Genomic DNA, 10,178 nt, shown 5'->3' with positions numbered 1-10,178 from the left:
ACAAACTTGTTGCGTGAGTACTTTTAGATTTTTCTGGGGTTGTAGTAATGAGGTTCAAACTCTCGGACTTGTGAAGGATAATTTTTTAAACTTAATAAAAAAGATAAATATATACAATAAAAATATTACACTGGTGCGAGAAACTGGGACTAAAGATTCGGCCATTTTTTCATTTTCAAGTGGTTCAGAATTTAATTCTAGGCGATTATAGTTCAAAACAAAACAAATATTAACTCTAGTTTATTGCCAAGATAGATTTTATAAAATATTACTTGTATTTCTTAAGCATGGCATATCAAAAATCCCTAGGACTAAGCATACTCCATCAAATGAAATCACAAGTAATTAATTTAAAATCTTAATTCAATTAAAATTAGTGCAAAAAGTAAATAAAAGAATTAATGAAATTACCACATGGATGAAATTCGACCTCCTCCGTCGTCCCAGTGTTGGGTTTAGCTCATCATGATAAAAACACGCTCAAAATATTTATTTATTGCTCAAAGGGTGTTTACAAGGATGAAAATGGAGATGAAATAATAGAAAAGTGAATATGCGACCCACAGAAAGCGTCCAAAATGAACGACAAAGAAGAAGTGCTATTGTTACTGTATCTCTAAGACCCACACCTACGACCCACGTCTGTTAGTCTATTTCACTGTTGAAAAACGACTGCTGGTGCAGGTCCGTTCTTCATGTTCTTCATCTTCATCACGAGCAGCAGCAGCAGCAGAGAGAATTCGTGATTCTTCCTCTGCAGCTTCCTCTCTTCTCCTCCCAACTCTCGACACCGCTTCTACATCACCCTAAGAGACTATTTATACCCATATCACGCATTGAATCTCGTCATAACTCCAAATAATCTTCATTGAACACAAATATTTTCCACGGGAAATAATTTCTATATTTTCTTTCTCCACGCGTTTCTGAGATATTCCAATATCTTCTAAATATGTATATGAATCCTCAGAATTATTTTTCTTTCCTTTAGTCTCCTTTAATTTCCATAAATCAACTTGAAACCCTATTTTCCTTTTTTAACTATTGTGAAAAATATCCGGCGATTGGGCCCAACTCAGGCCATTCCAACACTGAAAATATAATCATATGCCCATAAGGAGTCTATCCCTTGAATTTCAGCTCTTTAGTCTACTCATAACCCTTTCAAATCATGCCCGTAAAATCTGCCAGTGTATGAAATAATTTTCCCGCCAAAAATATTTTCAAATTCTGGGAAGAAAGTGACCTCCCCCTAATCCATTCCTGGGGTCTCTTTAGCAATTGGGGCGGAAATAGTAATTTTTGGGGCTGAAGCAATAATTTTTCTGGGGTTCCTCCGGGACATTTCTGGGTTCTTCCGGTGCATTTCTGGAGTGTCTTTAGTACTTTATCCTAGGGTGTAAAACACCACTTTTTGAGCCAATTTTTTCCGCAAGAGCTTATTTCTCTAAAAATACCTATAAAGACATAAAATAACAAAATAAATAGAAAATCGAGCACTAACAATACATACAATTAAGACATATTAGACACATAAATGTGTCTATCAAGTACCAGTCCGCGAACCGGCGGAAAGTCTTTGCCGAGATTTTCTGCTGGAGTTTGTAAATTCTGCCCGGTTTCTTAAGTCCGCGAACCTAGTGTGCGAACTTAAGAAGGTTATATATCTGAAGATGATTTCTGAACTTAAACTTATAAAGACTAAGGAATGCAATTTGTAAACCGTGGCTATAAAGTTCATGAACCGATTCGAGTGAATCAAATCATCTTTACTTCAATTGTGTCTTGTGTAGTACATAAGATTTCTTTGCAATTGAACAACTCTCTAACTAGCTCATTTGAGTCATTTGAACTAGTTATGGTGAAGAAGAATATTTTTGGCATGAAATGCTCACATGGCTAACCTTTTGGTTAACTATTGTTGAACCAACAATGTACACATTTGGGTACGATTAACAAACCTAGAAGCGTGCAGTTCATTTGTGTATAGCAAGCTAAGTTTTCGATCTAACGGATGATAAATATTAGCTTGAATCTAAATCGGGTTTTCATCTAACGGTGGATATTGTTTTCTTTGTGACCAAGGAGAAACCCTGATTTGAAAGACTATATAAAGGATACATTTAGTATTGTGCAAAACTAATCCCCACACTTCACATGTGATACTAGTTTGCGTGCTAGAGTCGTTTCTCCTTTAACCTTTGGTTTTCTTCTTCTAATACCAGGTTAACGACTTAAAGACTTCATTGGGATTGTGAAGCCAGACCGATACTACTTTTATCGTAGTTGTGTGATCTGATCTTGCATCTTCTATTGTACGAGTACAATCAGATTGATTGGCTTGAGATAAATATCTCCGATAGGAAAGATATAAAAAGTAGTCACAAACATCTTCGTTTCATTGTTTGTGATTCGGCAACATCTTGTTTCTCTACCATATGATTAAGATTGTTGTGAGGTGATTGATTTATCTAGGCTGTTCTTCGGGAATATAAGACCGGATTATCAATTGGTTCTTGTTCACCTTGATTATTATCAAAAGACGGAACAAAAACTTTAAGGTTTTTCTGTGGGAGACAGATTGATCCTTTGATAGACTTTTCTGTGTGAGACAGATTTGTTTATTGTCAAAGCCTACGATTTTGGGTCGTAGAAACTCTTAGGATTGGGTGAGATCAGCTAAGGGAATCAAGTGTGCAGTATCCTGCTTGGATCAGAGGCGTAGGGAGTACAAATGTACCTTGGATCAGTGGGAGACTGATTGGGGTTCAACTACATTCCAGTCCGAAGTTAGCTTGGAGTAGGCTAGTGTCTGTAGCGGCTTAATACAGTGTGCGTTCAATCTGGACTAGGTCCCGGGGTTTTTCTGCATTTGCGGTTTCCTCGTGAACAAAATTTCTGGTGTCTGTGTTATTTCAGTTTCCGCATTATATTGTTTTATATTTATAATTGAAATAATACAGGTTGTGCGTTAGATCATCAACTAGAGTAATCCAAACTTTGGTTGTTGATTGTCATTGTTTGATCCTTGGATATTGGTCTTTGGTACCATCCAAGTTATTCCTTGTGTTTGATTAAAGACTCGTTGATTTCTATTAGCTCGATTAAATCAAAACAAGAGAGAGATATTAACTCCTTGAGATACTTTTACCTAGATTGAGTCTGACTCTCTAGTTGATTCTCTAGAAAGTATTGCGGAGTTAGTCCATACAGATTGCTAAGTGAAATATTGGGTGGTGTTGTTAGACCCCCGCTTTTTAAATTGGTATCAGAGCAGGCAAACACGTTCAAGACCTTACAAGTCTTTGTTTGTAGCGATCTGACTATATGGACCACAAAATCTCAATTGACGCCTCACCAGGTTTAAAAACCAATCGTAGGAAAAAGTCTGATAAACTGGTTACTCTTCAAAAAGGGTTGGATGAAAAAATCCGGATCAACTCTGGTCTTGTTGCAGAAATTGAACTTCTTAAGGATTTGATTCCTGGTAATAGTCCCTTGATGGATCTGAGTAACTCCATTTTTTCCTCTCTTGAGATTAGCCGTAAATCAGATGGCAAACAAGGATCAAATGTTGTGATAACTGATATGACTAGGAACCACTCAGACAAACTTCAAAGTATTGGCCCGTGTTGGTATTGTGATTCTTTCGATCACATTCAACAAGTTTGTATGTCTTTTGAAAAGAGTCTGAATGTTGCAAGTGATCCTTGTAAGAAAACTAAACAACTCTGTGTTACTTTAAAAAGACATAAAAAACTATCAGGAAATTCTAAACAGAAAAGTACTAATAGTATGGGTACCTTTGCTTTAAGTCCTACATCTCCCTTTCAATGGTTCCATGACAGTAGATGTAGTTATTTATTACATACGATAGGAAATTCTCCATAGGTTGTGTCATCTATCGACTATGAAAGTGGAAGAGATTCTACATCCAAAACAAAAGGACAACTTCAAAATATGTGCAAGTTTGGTTGTTATCTTTCACAAGTAGAACCAGGAAATTCTGATGAAACTTTGAACGATCCTCTTTGGGTGAATGCAATGCATGAAGAGTTAAATCAATTTCAAAGACAAGATGTGTGGGATCTTGTACCATGTCTTTCCAATATCAGTATTATTGGTTCCAAATGGGTATTCAAGAATAAGTCTGATAAATTAGTCACAACTGTCAGAAACAAAGCCAGACTTGTCACTCAAGGATATTCACGGATTGAAGAATTTGAGTTTGACGAAACACCTGTTCTTGTGGGATGTCCTGAGTCCAATCTACTTTTGTTAGCTCATGCTTGTTTTCCTAAGGACAAGCTATTTCGAATGGATAATCGTCATAGGTCCCATGAGATTAGTATTTCCAGAATCAAAAGGAGGAGGATTTCTGCTCACACAGCAAACCTTGAAATTTCACGATGTGATAAACAAGGGGAGCTTTTGCCTCACAACATATCTACCTTACTTCATAGACATTCGCGTCCTCATCTTTAACTTGAGAAAATGGGGTTTTGCGTATTTTTCGCTCAAGTAGTATTTTCTTGGTTAAAAAGGTTTGTTTAAAACTATATCAATTATGAACTACAAAAGTCTTGTTGTCTAGGGTTTTAGTTGTTTGTAAACGTTGTGTTATTTCCCAAAGGATTACTGTTTCATGGATCCTGTAACTAGAGGCAGCACAAGAAAGGATGCAGTTGAAGCATCTAACGTACGTCGGTGTACAGGAATTTCCTCCACAAGGGTGAAGAAAGTGAAGGTTGCAATTGATGGTAAAAGTCTTTCCTAAAACTGGTTCTTTTCTTCTTATCAAAGTGATGATAACTTCAGGAACCTGGTAAAAGAATTCATCAGCAAAAGAAACGGTTTAAAATCCCAAATCGCTTCGTCTTTGGAAGAGCTAATTCACTATGAACGGATGTTGTTTCTAACAACAAACACCGTACGTAAACTGAAAAGAGAACTTAGTAAGTTGATAATTTTTTCCAAAGAGTTGGAGGAATTGAACGATCCCATAATCAATGGGTTTTTCAATAATGAGAAGGAATTTTCTATAGATGCTCTGAGAAAGATCTGCAATGCCTCGTAAGTCTTCTTTTTGATTTAGTTGGAAGAATAACTAGTGCTTGAATAGCAATGATTGTGACTACACATAACTATTATTTTTCTTCTTCTTGTTCTTTTTTAGGTTTATTGGTTTAAATTTTAAAAATATTTGGAGGATGATGGTTTGCAGAATTTTATCTTTATGATTTGTTATATTGCAATTTTTTATGGGATATTGGTGTTTACGTTCGTGAACTATGTTTTCCCAGATTTTGTCAAAAGTAAAGTCGTTCATGATCGTTATTCATGTATTGATTTAAGGATGAATAGACTTTTGACATATACAAAAGTTAAGCCTATATTGTCAATTCTTTGATGGAAGATAGGTTAAAATATTTAGTGTTCAAGGATTATGTCTATTAAATATTGTTATGCAAACAGTGATGGAAGATAGAATGAATCCTTGTGTATTCCATAGTATTGATCTTCACTGATCCATATTTTATGCAATACTGTGAGGCTACGTAATGTGTCTTATGTTGAGCACGATACAACCAAGTTGATTAATTTTTTATTAGCTTTGTTGGTTGTTCCATAAGGTACTTTATGTTAAGCATTCTTGAACTAAATTAATCATCTTGTTAGGTTATTTAGTTATTGCTCCATCAGTCTTTTTATGTCGAGCAAAACAAATGACAATTAAATTGATTACTTTTGTAATTAGTTTGGTTGTGTATTCCAATTAGATTAATTATGGGTTCTCTTGTAATTAATCTAGTTGAGTATTTTCATACTCCGTAAGATTCCTCTTATGTTGAGTATATGAATGACTATCCTATTCATTTTCTAATGGTTGTGTTAGTCGTATGCTCCGTAAGTTCTCTTATGTCGAGCATAATCAATTAAGTTGATCACTTTTGTGTTTAATTTGATTGCGTATTCCGATTAAATTAATCATGGTTTTACTTGTGATTAATTTGATTGAGTTTTTGGATATAGAAAATCATTCTCATGGTTTTTGGTGTCCAATCAAAATCCTTCTTTTCTTTTGAAATTAAGGTCGCTCTTGTTTTTCCCTTGGGAATGACATCAAATGGGGGAGAGTTCTTTTGAACTTGTGCTTAATGGTCATATCTGTAGGGGTGTGCGGCTGTGGAATTTTAAAGAGTTTATCTTGTATCTTTAAACTCCTTGATGAATGCTATTAGATTCGGCTATATGATTGCATCTAAATTAGATGGTATGTATTTTCTTTTAGTCATGAAATGTCTCTTACGGAAATTTCATTATGATCCCGTTCTTGTACTTTTGCCAATTTTATTAACAAAAAAGGGGGAGAATTAATATGTAGTTCACACTACAAATACATATAGTTTTCGGATCATTGTGTAAGGGAGAGTGATTTCCATGTGAGATGGAGTATTGACTAAGGGGGAGTGATACATATCACCATAGTATTATTGTTGAAGTTGTGATACAATTGGACTTTAACACTGTGTAATAATACTATGACACTGTATAACAATGATCGAGACCGATGCTTTCTCATTGTTATAGCTACCGATCTTCAATAACAGTGATGCTAAACTTACAACCTTTGGGATCATTGGAGTACTTGGAAGTGACGAAGATTTCGAGGAATGTTGAAGATTAGACATGTAGTATAGGAGCTACTAAAGTTTCGTTATCTTTTTTGTATTCCATATGTATTGATAGTTTTGTCACTAAAATTGACAAAGGGGGAGATTGTTAGAGCATTGCTCGGTGGAACTCGCATGCGTTGCTATCTCAAGCATGTTTGTCAATGTTAGTGATTAAAACTATAATTCTTGATTTCTAGTCTACTATAGCTAAGTCTTGGACTAGGATAGAAAGTGTAGTTAAGATCAAGGACTTCATGGTGACTCATCATACAAGAAGAAGAACTACTCAAGGAACCGGTGGAACTTTTCGACAAAAAGATATGTGAAGACTTGAACTTATCTGTCACTCAAAAGTCTATCTACTCTATCTCCTACTTCTCGAGACAAAAAGTCGTATGCTATATATAGACTTAGATTATACACATTTGGTATTTCGAGCCGAATATACCTCGCCTATCTATATCTCGAAATATGTGTTGGTAAGCATTTCGCTTCGACCATGTTTATCTTCACCTAGTGATGAAAGTCATGATATGTTTCAATAAATTTGAAATTGCTTTGACGAGAAATGGTGTAACAACTATATAACTTCCTCTAAGAATGTTTCAATGATTGGAATGAGAGTTTATATTACATAATCAATGATGGACATAAGTATTGTATTGGAAACACATATGTGCATAAGTCTTATCCCTTGAACCAAAGTTTGCGAACTTTGTTGATCAAGAGAAACCGGAAGAATGGCTTGTTGTCAAGTCCGCGAACTGCCGAACTTCTCATCCCGAGAAACTCTACTGGAGTTGAAAAACTTGTTCCGTGAGTACCAGTCCGCGAACCGACGGAAAGTCTTTGCCGAGATTTTCTGCTGCAGTTTGTAAACTCTGCCTGGTTGCTTAAGTCCGCGAACCTAGTATGCGAACTTAAGAAGGTTATATATCTGAAGATGATTTCTGAACTTAAACTTATAAAGACTAAGGAATGCAATTTGTAAACCGTGGATATAATTTTCATGAACCGATTCGAGTGAATCAAATCATCTTTGCTTCAATTGTGTCTTGTGTAGTACATAAGATTTCCTTGCAATTGAACAACTCTCTAACTAGTTCATTTGAGTCATTTGAACTAGTTATGGTGAAGAAGAATATGGTTGGTATGAAATGCTCATATGGATAACCTTTTGGTTAACTATTGTTGAACCAACAATGTACACATTTGGGTACGATTAACAAACCTAGAAGCGTGCAGTTCATTTGTGTATAGCAAGCTAAGTTTTCGATCTAACGGATGATAAATATTAGCTTGAATCTAAATCGGGTTTTCATCTAACGGTGGATATTGTTTTCTTTGTGACCAAGGAGAAACCCTGATTTGAAAGACTATATAAAGGATACATTTAGTATTGTGCAAAACTAATCCCCACACTTCACGTGTGATACTAGTTTGCGTGCTAGAGTCGTTTCTCCTTTAACCTTTGGTTTTCTTCTTATAAAACCAGGTTAACGACTTAAAGACTTCATTGGTATTGTGAAGCCAGACCGATACTACTTTTATCGTAGTTGTGTGATCTGATCTTGCATCTTCTATCGTACGAGTACAATCAGATTGATTAGCTTGAGATTAATAACTCTGATAGGCAAGATATAAAAAGTAGTCACAAACATCTTCATCTCATTGTTTGTGATTCGGCAATATCTTGTTTCGCTACCATACGATTAATATTATTGTGAGGTGATTGATTTATCTAGGTTGTTCTTCGGGAATATAAGACCGGGTTATCAATTGGTTCATGTTCACCTTAATTATTATCAAATGACGGAACAAAAACTTTAATGTTTTTCTGTGGGAGACAGATTGTTCCTTTGATAGACTTTTCTGTGTGAGACAAATTTGCTTATTGTCAAAGCCTGTGATTTTGGGTCGTAGCAACTCTTAGGTGTGGGTGAGATCAGCTAAGGGAATCAAGTGCGCAGTATCCTGCTGGGATCAGAGGCGTAGGGAGTACAACTATACCTTGGATCAGTGGGAGACTGATTGGGGTTCAACTACAGTCCAGTCCGAAGTTAGCTTGGAGTAGGCTAGTGTCTGTAGCGGTTTAATACAGTGTGTGTTCAATCTGGACTAGGTCCCGGGGTTTTTCTGCATTTGCGGTTTCCTCGTTAACAAATTTTTTGGTCTCTGTGTTATTTCAGTTTCCGCATTATATTGTTTTATCTTTATAATTTAAATAATAAAGGTTGTGCGTTAGATCATCACCTTTGGTTATTGATTGTCAATTGGTCTTTGGTACAATCCAAGTTATTCTTTGTGTTTGATTAAAGACTCGCTTATTTCTATTAGCTCGAGTAAATAAAAACAAGAGAGAGATATTAACTCCTTGAGATATTTTTACCTATATTGAGTCTGACTGTCTAGTTAATTCTCTAGAAAGTATTTTGGAGTTGGTCCATACTGATTGCTAAGAGAAATATTGGGTGGTGTTGTTAGACCCGCGCTTTTTCAGGGATCATGTTATACATAGCACCAAAATACACCATTTGGGATGAATCGCTTAAGGATCGGAGAATTGTTTTATTCAACAATAACAACATACATTACATCGGTCTTAGAGTACGTGATGATTGTCCATTACCACAAGTAGATAGGTTTCATGAGGTCTTGGAGGTCACCAAGGAGTAGATAAAAAAATACGATCCCAACATGAGGCGATGGGAGGAATTGATCGGGTCGGATCAATTCGATGGTCTCCATTTGTTGGAATGAGTATTTTCCTTATGTTAAAAACTTCATCTATCGGATTCTTATATTTTATCGCTTTCTTATATTGTATTTTGTAAACTTGAACCAAACTTAACGAATGAAAGTGGTTTTCTTTTTTTGGGTAACATGGACTCATGAAATTTATAACATAAATCGGGCTTCTAAAACATTTATGAAGTCCGATTCTGAAGGTAGTTTATTGCAGCTTTTTCAGAATCTGTTTATATGGACGACAATGTAATCAATCAGATTTCTAAAACAATCAGATTACATTGACGACAATTTCTTTTTCAGAATCTGTTTATATGGACGACAATGTAATCTAATTTCTTTTTGGGTTTTGAAAAAAAAAACCCCAAAAAGAGACAATTCAAGTGATTGAGTTAAATCCCTTTAAATCATTCCTTCAAAGAGGTACTCTACAATAATTTACCTCTAAATATTTAAAATTCACTCATCAAATTCTCTGAAAATGCACCCAGAATCGGTTTATATGTGCACCATAGTAATTCGATTGTGGCCTTCATCGGGTTATGTAGGTTCACATTAAAAACCGATGAAGGCCACAATCGAATTACTATGGTGCACATATAAACCGATTCTGGGTGCATTTTCAGAGAATTTGATGAGTGAATTTTAAATATTTAGAGGTAAATTATTGTAGAGTACCTCTTTGAAGGAATGATTTAAAGGGATTTAACTCAATCACTTGAATTGTCTCTTTTTGGGGTTTTTTTTTTCAAA

Source organism: Papaver somniferum, chromosome 8, assembly GCF_003573695.1.
Source record: "Papaver somniferum cultivar HN1 chromosome 8, ASM357369v1, whole genome shotgun sequence".
NCBI lineage: Eukaryota > Viridiplantae > Streptophyta > Magnoliopsida > Ranunculales > Papaveraceae > Papaver > Papaver somniferum.
Note: the sequence above shows the minus strand (reverse complement) of the source record.